This window comes from Chionomys nivalis, chromosome 16, assembly GCF_950005125.1.
Source record: "Chionomys nivalis chromosome 16, mChiNiv1.1, whole genome shotgun sequence".
Classification (NCBI taxonomy): domain Eukaryota; kingdom Metazoa; phylum Chordata; class Mammalia; order Rodentia; family Cricetidae; genus Chionomys; species Chionomys nivalis.
The window spans coordinates 45,180,722-45,196,943 of NC_080101.1; the positions used below are offsets into that span (position 1 = coordinate 45,180,722).

Consider the following 16,222-nt stretch of genomic DNA (forward strand, 5'->3'; position numbering starts at 1 on the left):
ATTACCCGTGCCTCCAGAGGTCGAAGGCAACCATTACACCCTCTGGATTCAGATGAGATCCTGGGAACCATATTTGGTCATAGCGTCCATGTTCTTGCCTGCAGTATCTGCCTTGGCCTCCTTCAATAATGGATTATGGTGTAGAAGGATAAACTGTAATAAAATATTTTGTCTCCAAGTTGCTTTTGGTCATAGTGTTTTATTACAGCAACAGAAAACTATGTCATATAACAGTAAGGACAGTACCAACAACGGGGTTTTATTTTTAGCAACAAGAGGTCCTTAGCAAGAAGGGCTCCATAATAATAAGAGCTGCACCAGCAACAGAACCTCCATAGAGACAAATTGCACTTCCTGATTAATCAATTAATATTTTATTCTTCGTGGTTCTCTGATGGAGTTGAAGATGAGATAGGTATAATTTGGAGTTTTCTTTTTTTATATATTTATTTATTTATTATGTATACAATATTCTGTCTGTGTGTATGCCTGAAGGCCAGAAGAGGGCGCCAGACCTCTTTACAGATGGTTGTGAGCCACCATGTGGTTGCTGGGAATTGAACTCAGGACCTTTGGAAGAGCAGGCAATGCTCTTAACCACTGAGCCATCTCTCCAGCCCCCTGGAGTTTTCTTAGTTACCAAGTTCTAAGAAGAAAATCACAAAAGAGGTATAAAATATATAAAACTGGGAGCCATAAAAACTTAAGTTATCTGAGGAAATATTTTGAGATCTAAAAAGATAGTTTTAAGATGGTAATACAAATTATGATAAAAATGGTTTAGGTATAAATTTTAAATTCACCTAGTTAAGATAGATAATAAAGTATTGCTTCTGAATTTGACAAATACATATGGACTGAACATTATGAATGTAATTCTTACCTGATAATTGTTCTTATTGTTTACAGTTTTATTATGTTAAAGTAAAAACTTCCCTTTTTATTTGGCCAAAAGGGGAGAAATTTTGTAAAATATTCCTTTACACAGTGTGAAGATGTGTAAGGTTTCATAAAAGCAATCATTGTGATTGGTTTAATAAAGAGCTGAATGGCCAATAGCTGGGCAGGAAGAAATTAGGCTGGACTTCTGTGGACAGAGAGGACTTGGATAGGAAGAAAGGCAGGGTCGCCAACCACACATGGATAAAGCAGCATGAATAGTACCGAGAGAGAGGTAATGAGCCACATGACAGAAGGTAGATGAAAATAAATGGGTTAAGTTATAAGAGCTACTAGCTAAGGTCAAACTTTCATAATTACTAATAAGTCCCCATATTGTCTTTGGTGGCCCAAAGAAAAATCTGTCTACACATGGAAGCAGAAACTTAAACAGAAGCCACAGAGGAACACTTCTTATTTTCTTATTTCCCATAGCTTGCTCAACCTATTTTGTTTTGTTTTGTTTTTTATAACACCCAGGTCCACCAACAAAGGGTGTTCTCCTATGGTGGGCTAGCCCCTGTCACATGAGTCATCAACCAAGAAAAAGTCCTGCAGATTTGCCCATAGGCCAATCTGGTGGGGAGATTTTTCTCAATCGGGGATTCCACTTCTGAAATTTCTCAGCTTATATCTAGATGACATAAAAATAGCCAGTATAATTGATCCCTTGTCACCTTAAGACTCAAACACATCACTAATCAACCAGGACCTTTCTGTATACATCCGTCCCCAAAATAACATGTTAATATAGTATGGTGTCATAAAATATTCCAACTTTTAAAAGTTCCATAGTCTTTAAAAATTCAAATACCTTAAAGGTTTAGTTTTTTAAACACACCAAGTCTCTTTCAAAATGCCATGTCTCTATAAAATATCCAAATTCCCTAAAATGTCCAAAGTTTATCTCAGACTATAAAACTCTTTAAAATTCCAAAGTCCTAATTGTGGGATCATGCTGTTGAGGCTGTACCTTCACCAGCAACCTCTCCTGGATTTCACAGTGCCAACCTCAGATGTCTATAATGGTGCCTTCAAAATGAGTACTACCTGGGAAACTTTTAAATATTTCCAATTCCATTGCCAGCAGAAGATAGGGAATTGGCCCCCTCTGGATCATAGCATCTTATCTTCGTATCTAACTGTAAAAGCTCTCCCCACAATGTTTAACCCTGATGACACTAGTTTCTTACAGCACATTTCTCAGTTACAGCTAACCACTGTGGATTGTCCCAAAGAGCAATGTTTTCAGTTCAATGGTGCTGGTTTTTTCTTAATCACAATTGATTCTTCAACACCAGCTGGCCCGAACTACAGATTTTTAACTCAAAGTATAAGATAAATGGCTGCGGTAGAGTCTTTCCTTGCCTCTGAAACTTCACAAGTTGAATGAAGTCAAATCTGTGCGACCCTCAGCATCTTCATCTTCTAAGTACCCTCAGCATCCTCATCTTCTAAGTACCCACAACAGTATGTTAAGCTCTGTACACTCAACAGCTTTCCTAGGTTGAATTTCTACAGCCCACCCACAGTCTTCTCAAAAAAGCAAGGACATGTCTGCCACAGCAATATTCTCCTCGTGTTATCAATTTCCGTTTTAATTAGAACTTCTATTGCTGTTATAAAGCACCATGACCAAAACCAATGTGTGAAGGAAAGGGTTTAATTCTGTGATATTTCATTGTCTTCTTAAATTGCTAGTCTCCCTCATAGCTAATGTACTTGAAAACTTATTATACTCATTTGCTCCTTAGATACTTCTCTTTAGAAGTAAGTCTTCAGCAGACTTTTTCTTTTCCTTTTTTTTCTTTCTTTTTTCTTTTTCTTTTTTTTTGCTGTATTGTATTTTCATTAATAATGTGGAAGTGATGTTCTTTTGAAGTGCTAGACACTGAATTCTGGTCTTGTTTATGCTGGTTTTTTCCCTGAGTTATATCCTCAGCCTTATTCTCAGCCTTATTATAATTGTAATTTGAGACAGAATATCATTCCTTTTCCCACAATTGACTCAAATCCATGATCTTGTTCCAACCTTTAAACCATCTCAGATTTCATATATAAATCATTCACTTTGTATTGAATGGAAGTCTTTGAACTTTTACTTTTTAATTTACTTAATGTTTTATTCTGGGGAATTTTATACATATTTACAATAAAGTACGATGATATAGCCTCCATTTTCCTCCTCCCATGTTCCCCATATCCCTGCGACATGAGAGGTCAGTTTATTCTCGTCACCACTCTGGTGAGGCTTTTATCCCTCCATTGACTGCTGTCTACCGCCAAAAAAGCTTCTCTTACTAAAAAGCTGAGAGAAGTCTCCATCTACAAGTAAAATTATTATTCAGAAGGATTTTGATGCATAGTTCTTTAGCAGAAGAACAACAGCAGATTCTATCTCAGGGCCTGTGAGCTACCCATCATGAACTTTTGACCAGCATAACAGTATCCTGTACAAAACTTGCTACTATGATATAGGCTTTACATCTAATCAGAAAGTTGTCAGTTACTGCATTATAATCGTGTCACTGTTATACCGGTAAGTTTATTTTGCTTGGAAACTTGGTATTACAGCATACAGAGTCCAGTCCTGGGTATAACTCTTAATATCCATTCTCTCCTAGAAGACCGCATGGCACCTTCTGATACTGCCAAAGCTACCCAATAGAATTGAAGTTTTCCAGTCAGTTTGAAACTCCTTCTTCTGTGTCCTACAACCACAGGGTCTGGTGTCTTTGTCAAGAGGGACAACGCTTGTAGTTATGGCGGAGAGTCAATGGCAACAACAATAGCCTCTGTTGCCTTGGAGACTGCTGTGACTTCTGTGACCAACAACTTGAAGGCGTACACTATTCCTTCAGTGTGATTTTCTTTTGATTCTCTTGTCTTCCATGGGCAGCATTGTCCATTCAAGCAAGATAATTTCTTTTGAGGTTTTCTTTTTCTGTTTCAAAGCTGTACTTTGAAGCTATCTTGCTCACTAGAAGGATTCCTTAAGGCATGTTCATGCACTTACAGGTTTTCCTTAATGTACTCCTTACCTCTATCTTTCCCCCAGCCCCCAGCTTTCATATCTGCTTAATCCTGTAGCTTTCAGTAATGCTCCCTCTTATTTTACATTACTAAATCTGTAATTTGGAAACATCTCTTTAACTATTTTAATTTATGCTTGCATTTTCTTTTTTTATTTTATTTTGAAGAAAGAAATTTCCAGTTTTAATAATTTAAAATGTCTCAAAAATAAAGATCTTTTAAAGAATCGTTTATCTAGCCAAATGATGATTACTTATGTTAGATTTAAAAAGATGCTCAGCTTTCACTTTCATGTATAGACTGATGGCACATCTAGACTTCAACTTTGTTTTGAAAAGGGGATCAGAATTCAAACTTGATTGATATGAGCATTTACTTGACAACAACTGTCCTATTTTTACTCTACTGCAGCACAAATATGACCTAGGAATAAAGAGAGTATTCATATCATTCGTCTCATCTTCTTATTTTTGTCAAGTGTCAGACATGATTTGTTGTTGTTGTTGTCGCTTTTTTAGCATCAGCTTAGTCCTTTGCTACTTGTTCTTTGGTGTAGCTCCTGTCAGGTTGTAAAGCATGCTATCTCACCTAGGCATTCATATCACAAATTGATGTTTGTGGTCATTTATTAATTTTAGAATTGGTTTACCAAATTTTAGTCAATTGTATTTGAAATTTTACTGAAAAGAAAAATTTAGAAAATTGATCAGTAGGTGCAATTGGAGGATAGTTTACCTTTATGCTGTTTCTTACTCTAGGTATACGCGTGACTCATAGTATACTCCTCTCTTAATTTAGGTATTAATTTATGTCTCATTTACCATGTGATAGTTCATCATTGAATTTATTCATGTGTATTGAATATGTTGATAACATTTAAAAGATTTTTTCTCAAATTTTGTTTATTAATTAACTGTTGAAGTATTAAGAAATTACATTTAAAAATAATTTCAAACCACATACAGAGTTTGGCTACTTTTGAGAGTTCTATCAGTTTGGAAGGTATTTAACTAATTTGTTGTTTTACAAATTATAAGATATATTTTTATTCCTTGTTAACATATCAGATGAGCAGGCCACAGAAGCAGCCTCCAGCTTCTTCAGACACACAATGCTATCTCACAGGCCTTTCCTGCCAGGGAGATAGATAGGCTGATTACAGATCTTCATCTCTCCTTCTTTTCCTCCAGATCCAGTCTCTCAGTCTCAGCACCAGCTCAGCACCAGAACACTTGCTGCAGCTTTCCTCTGCTTGTCCATTCCCTTTCCTGTGGATCTCACAGATCTTCCCTATGTAACTTCATGGCTAATTCACTAACTCTATCCCCTATCCCACAGCTAATCTTTTCCCAGCCCACAGCTCCATGAGGCACCCCCTACCCTCATTATCCCAAAGCCACTTGTCCATGAAAGCAGACAGGCTGATTGCTATAATGGCATTTCATTTGTATTTTAATAAATAAAGCTTGCCTGAAGATCAGAGGAGTAAGACAGCCACACTGGCCAGCCTAACAGACCAGGCAACAATGACACACACCTTAAATTCCAGTAGCCAAAGTAGTTTACCATAGAAACCAGGTGGTAGTGATGCACCCCTTTAATCCCAGAACTAGAGAGGAATATAAGACGGGAGGAGACAGCGCTCAGTCTCAGTCTCATTCTGAGATTCCTGGAGGCAGGATGGCCATTTTGGACTGAGGTAGAGATAAGAGCCAATGGCTCGCTGCTTTCCTTTTCTGACCTTCATGTTGAACTCCAATTTCTGTCTTTGAGCTTTTATTAATCATACTTCATTTGGCACCCAGCTTTGTGGTATAAATTTAAAAAAAAAAAAAAAAGCTGTTTGCCTGAGGCATTTTAGCCACTAGCACAGACCAGAACTGGACCCAAACCTAGCTACCTGGGTTCCTGCGAAAAACTAGTAGTACCAACTCCCTTCTGCCCTGATTTAGCTTCCATGTAAAGATGGAAAATACACAGAGACTCTGGATACTATTTTCGATTGTGTTGTCTTTTAGTTGTTTGACTGCTGAGGAAGGAATAACAGCTGCTAAAAGACATTTTATTATAAAAGCTGCTGAATTAATACAACCTATATATTTTGAAAATGTATTGACTTCAAAATTTAAGTCAAAAGGTATGTTACTTTAGAGAAGAAGTTTTGTTTTTGTTTCCACAGAAAGTGAGAGGCCATGGATTCATTTTGGGTTTAGAAAAATAAGGTTTAATCAAGAAAGACCTCCTGAAAATTCTCTGATAGGAGTGAATGACCCAATGTTTTAAAGCACTCAGTTTCCTTTGAGTTCTACATCTAGAACAGCTTCAAGACTGCTGGCTGAGATGATTCAGCCTCACAGAATACTCCAGTCAGGATTTGACCATAATCCCAAACTTTCTTTGGGTCTACATAAGATTATGAGTTCCTCCCAAAATCAGGAAGTGGCCTGGACCACTATGTCCACATTCTAAAATGTTTAATTATAGATGCTTGTCTTTGTTTAGCATGTTGGTTACAAGTTGCTATGAATAATGATCAGCAAAAAAGCTAAATAAAGGAAATTAAATTCAATGTTCTTGTATTGAAAAGGAAAATGGGGGATATAGATATGATAGGATAAAAAGGTAGATTATTGAATCTTTTCTGAAAAGAAAAAAAGGAAAATAAAGATATGATCTTTTTTGAAAAGAAAAAAGGGAATATAGATATAGTAGGATTAAAGGGGTAGATTATTGAATCTACTCTAAAGTGATAAGAATGAAGATATAGATATGATCTTGTTTTTGAAAAAATGGGGAAATATATATGATAAGATAAAAGAATAGATTACTGAATCTACTCTGAAAAGAAAAAGGGATGATATAGCTATAATAAGATAAAAGGTAGATTATTGAATCTGCTTTTAAAAAAGAATCTACTAGTTTTAAATATTTTACATTGGATGGGGCTTTTATATATTGTATACAAATCATTTAATCCCAGCACTCAGGAGGCAGAGGCAGGCGGATCTCTGTGAGTTCGAGACCAGCCTGGTCTACAAGAGCTAGTTCCAGGACAGGCTCCAAAACCACAGAGAAACCCTGTCTCGAAAAACCGAAAAAAAAAAAATACAAATCATTTATATTGATACAAATTTGAGATTATATTTTGATCAAACATACTGTACATACATTTCTAATTTTGTTCAAGGTGTTGTACCTCTACAGCTCATTTAGCAATGTAATGCAAATTTTTAGTCCTTAAAAATTATTATTACTGTTTAGGATAAAAGGAATTATAGGTTAGTAGTTAATCACCTAGTATAATTGAACTTATAGTTACAGTAGGTATGTTTTCAAGGTCAAACAAAGATTTATTTTAGATAGACAAGTCATCCTTAAACATTTCAGATATCTACAGAATATGGCACTTAAGATGTTCTTATAACTTAGGTTCTTTAATATGACAATAAGACTTGTCTGCTTCTGGCAGCAACAATTTACTTCAGAGAAGAAAATTAGCATTGAAGAACCTCCACATGGAATTTATTTGCTTTGTGCCAAAAGTAAGCCCCTGGGCAAGAAAATGTTATTGCCTCAACTGCTGACAGTATGCTGTCCTAATTGGACAAGCAGGACATAAAGGAAAATGACTGCCAAATATTATTGAGACAAGGAGGGATAGTCCTTCAGAATACCCTGCTTCACAGAAAAGTCTGTCAGTTACGGTAGGCCTGTAAGCCAAAGGTAAATGCCCCAACATTGCAGAGGAACTTACTGTCCAGGCAGCCAGCTGTTTCTGTCATTTCTCACTTTTTTTTTGAAGTTACTTGCATTTACTTCCTGCTTACTCTGTTAACATTATTTCTTTCTATGGCCTCTAAGGGAGTTGAAGATTAGATATTCATAGTTTTCATTGTTTACCTGATGCAGAAAGGAACTTATGATAGAAAGTAAATTAGGTACAAGACAAATGGGATAGACATTATTGAAGTATTTATCACCTATATATTTTGTATATAGTTATTGTACTTGTTAATAGTTTTTATTATATTAGTTATAGTCCTTTTTTTCAGACAAAAAGGGGAACTGTAGTGGCATTTTATTAGTATTTTAATAAATTAAGTTTTCTTGAAGATCAGAAAAGTAAGGCAGTCACACTGGCCAGCCTTATAGACCAGGCAGCAATGACACACACCTTTAATCCCAGTAGCCACAGGAGCTTGTCATAGAAACCAGGTGGTAGTGGTACATACCTTTAATCCCAGCACTAAAGACGAACATAAGATTAGAGAAGACAGCTCTCAGTATCAGTCTCATTCTGAGATTCCTGGAAGCAGGATCACCTTTTCAAACTGAGGTAGAGGCAAGAGCCAGTGGCTGGTTACTTTGCTTTTTTGACCTTCAGGTGGAACCCCAATTTCTTTCTCTGGGATTTTGTTTTTATTTATTTTGCATCAGACTGCTGATCTTCTACACTACCTTTGCTTGTCCAGTCTCAATACTCCCAGTTTCATGTCTAGCTCTGTAGAACACATGCTGTCATTTCTTGGTGCATGACAATTATATATTCTGTCAATTATGTTTTAAATAAATGCTGATTGGTCAGTAGCCAGGCAAAAAGTATAGGCAGGACAAGCAGACAGGAAGTAGAGGTGGGGCAATTAGAAGAGTATTCTGGGAAGAAGGAAGCTTTTTCTGCAGTCCCTGCCCAGATCACAGAAGAAGGAAGATGTGACCTGCCCCGCTGAAAAAGGTACTGAGCCATGTGGCTAACATAGATAAGAATAAGGAGTTAATATAAGTTATAAGAGCTAATATGAAGCCTTAGCTAATGGGCCAATCAATTTATATCAGAGGTAGACTCTGTGTAAATTTCTTTGGGGTTTACCGGCTGTGGGAACTGGGCAGGACAGAATCCCCAACAAGCTGGCCCACATGCTACAATTTCTCTTTCCTCTCTGACCCCAACAATGGACAGCAAATATCTCCTCCAACATTCCTGTTGGAGGCTGCTTATTTGTACTAGGCACCCAAAACCAAAATAACCACACAGAACCTGTATTAATTAAATCACTGCTTGGCCCATTAGCTCTAACTTCTTGTTGGTTAACTTTTACATCTCAATTTAACCCATTTCGAGTAATCTGTGTATCGTCATGTAGCTTTGGCTTACCAGCAAGATTTCAACCAGCATCTGTCTCTGGTGGGGTTACATGGCTTCTCTCTGTCTCTGCCTCCTTTCTCCCATCATTCAGTTTAGTTTTCCCCACCCAGCTCTGTTCTACCCCATCAGGCCAAGCCAATTTCTTTGTTCATTAACCAATAAGAGCAACACTTAGACATAAAGACCTCCCATACAACCTTCCTTCTCCTAATTCTACCTATTATCTAAGATTCTAGAACCAGCATGCATTCTCTGCAAGCACATCAACTGATTAGGCCAGGAAAATAAGTAAGCTCTCTGAAGACACTGACTTCTCCCTGCTCTCCAATGTCCCATTCTAATCCAATGCCCCATTCTAATCACTAGCTCTGTATCAGAGCACGTGCTGCAGGCTTCTTTTCCCAACTGCTCTAATCTCTTGTAGATCCCACAGACCTTCCAGTCCTAGCCTCCTTCCCCACTTGTTTCATCCCAGTCCACAATACCAGCAAAGTATTCTCTACTAAACCACAGGCCACTTCTGCCAGGGAAGCAGGTAGGGTAAGTGTAGTTCTTCACCTCTGCTACTGTCCTTCCAGACACAATACCTCAGACTCATCCCCAGTGATGTAGAAGTGTCTTCTGTCTATCTGCTGTTTCATTGGTAAAACTGCTTGGCCTGATAGGTCAGAACATAGGTAGGTGAAGAAGACAGAACAGAATTCTGGGAGAAAGAAGCAGAGTCAGACAACCACCATGAGGCTCCAGCCCAAGATGGACGTGGGTTAGAATCTTCCCGGTAAGCCACCACTTTGTGGTGGTACACAGATTATTAGAAATGGCTTAATAAAGATGTGAGAGTTATCCAATAAGAGACTAGAACTAATAGGCCAGGCAGTGTTTAAATGAATACAGTTTCCGTGTAATTATTTTGGGTAAAGCTAGCCAGGAGCTGGGTGGCAGGAAGCGGCCCGCAGCTCCTGTTACTACACCCCAGTATTATGAAAGACCACTCTTCATCATCTCCTCCCATTCCAAAGGAACTAAATATGTCAATAACTATTGCACACTCTACTCTGCTCACTTCTGTGAACCCCTTCAGACTCCTACATAAACACAATCTATCTGAAACCCTCAGTGACTACACCTTTCACAGAAAGTTTCCTAGTAGGAAATAAAGAGTCATCACACTCTCCAAAAATTCAAATTGAAACAGAAACCAACCAACAACGAGAAAACCACATATCAGTACCTACAATTATAATCATTCCAATCTCAATTGTGTAGACACTAGATTAAAACAGAGTCAATAATAGCCAGAGCACAAAGTCTCCACTAGAGCACAAAAAAACCCTCTGACAGTAAGCCCTGAATATTCCAACATAGATGAAGCACAAGAAAAAGATCTTAAAACACCCCTTACATGATGACAGAGGCCCTTAAAGAGAAAATAAATAAATCCCTTAAATCCAGAAAAACACAAACAATGGAAAGAAACAAATAAACGTGCTCAAAAGCTGAAAAGGGAAATAGAATCAATAACAAAACCCCAAATTTAAGTAATTCTGGGCAGAAAAAAGTAGAAATTCAATAGGAACTTCAGAGGCAAGCTTCACAAACAAAATAAAGGAGATGAAAGAGATATTCTCAGATGTTGAATTTATAATAGAAGAACACTTTATGAACAGAACACTAACAGTGCAGGCAGTAAGATCAAAAATCAATAAATGTGACCTCATAAAACTGAGAAGCTTCTGTAAGGTCAAGGACACTGTCATTTGTACAAGGTGGCAGCCTACAGAATGTGAAAAGATTTTGATCAACTCTGCATATGATAGAGAACCAATATCAAAAATATATAACGTACCCAAGAAACTAGAAACCATTAAGTCAAATAATCCAATTTAAAAATGGGATCAGATCAAAACATATAATGCTTAACAGAGAAAATTCAAATGACTGAGAAACACTTAGAGACATGTTCAACATCCTTAGCCATCAGAGAAATGCAAATCAAAATACTTTGAGGTCACATCTTACACCTGTCAGAATGGCTAAGATCAAAAGCCCAAGTGATAGCTCATGCTGGCAAAGACGTGCAGCAAAGGGAACATTACTTCATTGTTGCTGATGTACCACTGCTACAAGTACTCTGGAAATAAGTATGGTAGTTCCTCAGAAAGTTAGGGATCAATCTACCTCAAGATTTCGATATACCATCTTAGGCTTGTATACCAAAGACACTCAATCCTATCACAGGGAGATTTACTCAGTCGTGTTCTACTGCTCTATTCATAAGAGCCAGAAACTGGAAACAACCCATATGACCCTCAACAGAAGAATGGATTAAGAAAATATGATATGATTTACATAACGGAGCATTCCTTAGCTATGGAAAATATGACATCATAAAATTTGTAGACAAATGGGTGGAAATAGAAAAAAATCACTCTGAATGAGGGAACCTGAACCTAGAAAGAAAAATATTGTGTGTAGATATTAACCACTAAATATATGACAACCAAGCTACAATCTGTAGACCCAAAGAGGATAGATATTGAAAAGGGACTAGGCAGGAGACATGAATCTCTTAGGGAGGAAGAAATAGAATAAATTTTGTGGATGTACTGGGCTCAGGGTTGGAGGATGGGATTGGAAGGATCAGCTGGGGAGGGCAAGGAAAAGTAGGATTGAAGAAGGGAATGTGAAGAGAGACAGCAAGAACTAAGAAGCATCTGAGGTGCAGCATTCAACATGGCTAAGCAGGAAGCTTTGCTTGCTCCAAAACTCACTAGACAATGGTCTGTTGATGAGAGAAAATGGCTCTAGAAAGATGAACTAGTAACAATGAGATCATTTTCTTCTTGAAAATATCTTGCTTCAAAAATATGTAGACATTATGTTTTACTGATATATTCTGAGTCAAGTAAATAGTGGGGCATCTTTAAGGTTGTTTCAAAATGAATTCAGTAATTTTTGCTATTTTCACTTTAGTCAAGACTGCCATCAAAAAAAACTAACTTACCCTTCAGATTACTGAACAATTCAGATTGAGGAAGGTCTTTTCTTTTAATTCTGTAAATATCACCCTCATGAAGAAAAAGACAAATTAACTTTGATTAAAAAAAAGATTCATGCCCTGGCTTATTCTGTCTGTTCTGTATGTCTCACTGTATCCACTCTGTAATTGTTCAAACTCTCCACTTTAGAAAGGACTATCTGGTATTGTGATTCTTAAGGGTAAGCTTTTTTATCTGGTAAAACTAGATTAAAGAGATTAAACATAAATGAAATTTATATACATCTATAGAAGGGATAGATATTCTAAGGAAATGCCTACTTCTGTTTTCCTTTGACATGGTCATGGTGATTCATAGATATTTGTCATAGAACTCTTGTAACAGAGATGACTTTGTTCCAGGAATGTAGCCTCTTGCAATACATGAACAATGACTTTTAAATATAATCAGATAATTTAGTCAAGACAGGCGACAGATGAGTAAACTTGTCATAAAAACACTTCACTGAAAACAGCCATATTATAAAAAATAAAATTGATTATAATTTAAGCTTAAGTTCTTGACTTCTTGCATTTAATTGTGTGTGATACATTCAAGCAAAAAAATTCTAAATGGTACTGAATGAACAAAATTATCTCTTAATGTTGACTATAATTTTTACTACTCATTTGCATTTCTGTCACAGAAATATTTTATTATTTTGCTTTCTCATTCCCTTTATGCATATTTCAAAATTTGCTTCATAATCTTTAAAGTTAGATCACCATATTAATGTTCTATCACTACAATATAAAAATAGCACATATAAATAAGCACAATTGTTCTGATTAATATAAATTGATCAGCATGTCATTTGCACTATACCATTGTATTACTGTCTACTAACTTCCCAAAACAGGAAGACCCGCATCTATAGGAGATTTTTCTTTTCCATGCAGCCAGAAAAATATTTCCACATCCCTTGGATCTCTGGCAGTGTCTTCAGAAACTGTGTGTTTCAGAGGATAGCATTCATTGTATCAATTTCCGGAGAATTAGAAAACATCTGCCAGATCTTAAATCATGGAGTTATCAATTAAAGAAAACATATGTAGAAAATCAAGACTAATTCTGATTTTACAACACTATAGAAACTGATTATGAGTGTCTCATTTTCTACATTTGAAAGCTAAAGTTTGAGACAGAGAAGACTGATATTTTAAGTCATGAGGGCATTTTACTGACATTTGTATAGGATGTAAATCATAATTTTAATTTTTAAAATTAGCTTAAATTAGCATACAAAGTATTAGATATCTTTATGGCCTTTCCAAGGAAATGTGTTTTAATAGGTTAAATAAAAATATTTTATAAAAATCCTATTACTAGGCTGACTCTGTTCACTATCCTACAATGCTGATTTTCATTCCGTGTTAATTTTACTGTATTTTTATCATATACATAAATGCCATGGAAGATTTCTTTGCTCAGTGGCTTTGTTCTCTGGATAAATCGAGGTGTGATAAGAGACCGATTTCTGTATCAGAATGGCTTATTGGATCTGTTTCTGTGTTTGTTTTCTGGATTCGGTGGTTAATTTGGTTTCTAATCATGCTTTTGACCCCATTTCCCGACAGTTTGTGGTAACGGGAGAAGAAAGGCCCTGCAGTAGGTAATTAAGTCTGCAGAAGCAGTACTGCTTACTTTTCATTGCAGCAGATAATCAGAGCGCTGTTGCTCAAGTGTAAAATGCAGAAATTAATGATCCTATATAATACAGATTAAGGCTTTCATTTTAAAAACTATCAGTGCAGAAGAACAAAGGTAGGAAAAGCAGCATGATATTTGGATTTTCAATATCTAGTAAGGGTTGCAAATTTTGAAAGCGGTTTCTGAGCAAGAGACTAATCAAAATTCTCCTTATGTTCCATAGTGATTGATTAGTTCAAATCTCAAATATATTATTGCCCCATTGCATCTTTGAAAAAGCACAATTAGACACATTTGTCCGTGTCTTTTCACTTGTAAACATGTCCTTTTGTTTATTCAGATCAAATGGAGACAGTAAAAGTATTGAGTACATTGAGTATCACACAGTAGGTACTCATAAATAATTCCATGTTTGAAGTAAATGTGTTTTTCCTGTAAAGTGACTATAAAGCAATATGCAAGAATCAAGAGAATACGATGTATGCTTACTTTTAAAAACGTGGTCTTGTAAGAATTTCTATCTGCAGTGTTATTTTACCCATATTATAACCTTCTAAATTACAATGCCACACATTTTTAAGCTATCTGTTCATAATTTACCCCTCATGAAAAGAAAGTAGGTTTCAATAAAACAAAAATTTGTGTTAATAAAAAGCTTGAGGCCCGCAAATGTACGTGTTTCACTATGTGACTCCTCGATGTCCTTAGTATGTGACTATCCTGGGAGTCTCTCTCAAGAGTGTTCATTTCAGCTGCAATTGTATAGATGCATTTTGTATTTTCTTGCTTAGACTATTTTATGATAATATTTTATGTTTGATTATTGTTAGCCATTGTTAATAATATTATTCTTATAAAATTATTGCTCATTTGCATCAGTAATAAATCAGTCAATCTAGTCAACATCTCATTCAGTTTCTTGTCACCGTCTCGAAGGTGCCTGAGAAAAATCAATGATGTAAATGTACTCATGATCACAGACATTTCAGACCATAATCTCTTGTCTTGATGCGACAGACACTTACAGTAAGGAGCAACTGATTGGGAGAAAGAGGCAGGGGAGGACCATGCAAGGAGCCATACATGCAATAAAGGTTCAGTGACATGCTCAGAAGGACTCATTTCCTTCAACTTGCTCCCCCCTCCCAACAGTCCATCAAATTATATACTCACATTACGTTAACCATCAGTAGTGAAAAGTTTTCATGACCAAATCAATTCCTCAAAATTCCAAGCCATAGTATTTTTGAAGAAAATGCCATTATATTCTTCATAGCATACATGTGGTAACTTTATTCGTTTAAAGTAGCCTTCCATTACACATGGAGAAGCTATAGTACTAATCTACATGTAATCTACATGTACATTATTATATTAACATGAAGAAGCTTAGGCTAAAGTAAAATTAGCAACACCAATCTGGAGTTTGGGGTCAGTACAAAGCAATAAAAATTATTACATGATTCTTTCTTTAATTGGCCTTCAATGAATCTGAATCTTGAATAAAAAATTAGTTGGGAATCTATCAGTTGCTCCCTCTGGACCTCTGTTCTCCATCAGTGCCTGTTGGGAGCCTGTTACCAGAGTGCTTAAATCACGCTCTTGTACCCTCCAGAATCCCAAAGGTTTCTGACCTTTGAAAACACTTAGGAATCATGTCTCTGCATCAGATTCTGCTAGAGCCTATAATCTGCCATGCCTTCAAAGAGATAGTACCCAAATCGCCCTGAGCCCCCAAATCATGACGTGCACATCTACAAGAAGAATCGGAGCCAATAAGGTCATGAGCTGAAGGAACACAATGAGTACACCACAGTCATCGACTGGATTCCTAAGAGCAACTGCATTGTCACTTACAGAACAGACTGCAGCTCCTGTCTGGAGTCAGAAATATGGTATCTGTAGTCCCACCTTGGTGATCCTGAGGATTAACCATGTAGCCACTTTTGTGAAGATGACCCCACTAGAGAACAAGTTTTCTGTATGGAGCAGAGCTGGGCTTATTTCTGTTTATTATTTTGAGTCTGAAAAATGGCTGGCGGGTGAGTAAGCACATCAAGAAACTGACTTGCTCTACAACCCCCAGCTTTGAATGGCATTTCAACAACATTTAGCTGGCTGTAGGCTCATGTGATTTCAAATGCAGAGTGTTGAAAGAGATGGTAGCTACCCCACCCTGGTGAACATGGCTGTTTGACCTTTGTGTCCAAGCAGGGCATGCCAAAACAGAGCATCCAATGCTACATGTCCAAAAGAGAATGCTTCCAAAATATCGACAAGAGGGCCAGGACCGAGGACTACAACCCAGTCTTGGAGATACTGTACCAGAACAGCATCACTCAAGTGTCTATTTCTGAGGTGGACAAACAATATTGTCACAAATTTTGCACTCCTGGCATTGATGGAGCCATGACAATTT

The 16,222-nt window shown here is 36.8% G+C and overlaps 1 pseudogene; it reads left to right on the top strand.

Annotated features, from left to right (window-relative positions):
* Positions 1-15,458: 15,458 nt before the first annotated feature.
* On the top strand, positions 15,459-15,986 carry LOC130887782 (actin-related protein 2/3 complex subunit 1A-like; annotated as a pseudogene).
* The last annotated feature ends 236 nt before the right edge of the window (positions 15,987-16,222 follow it).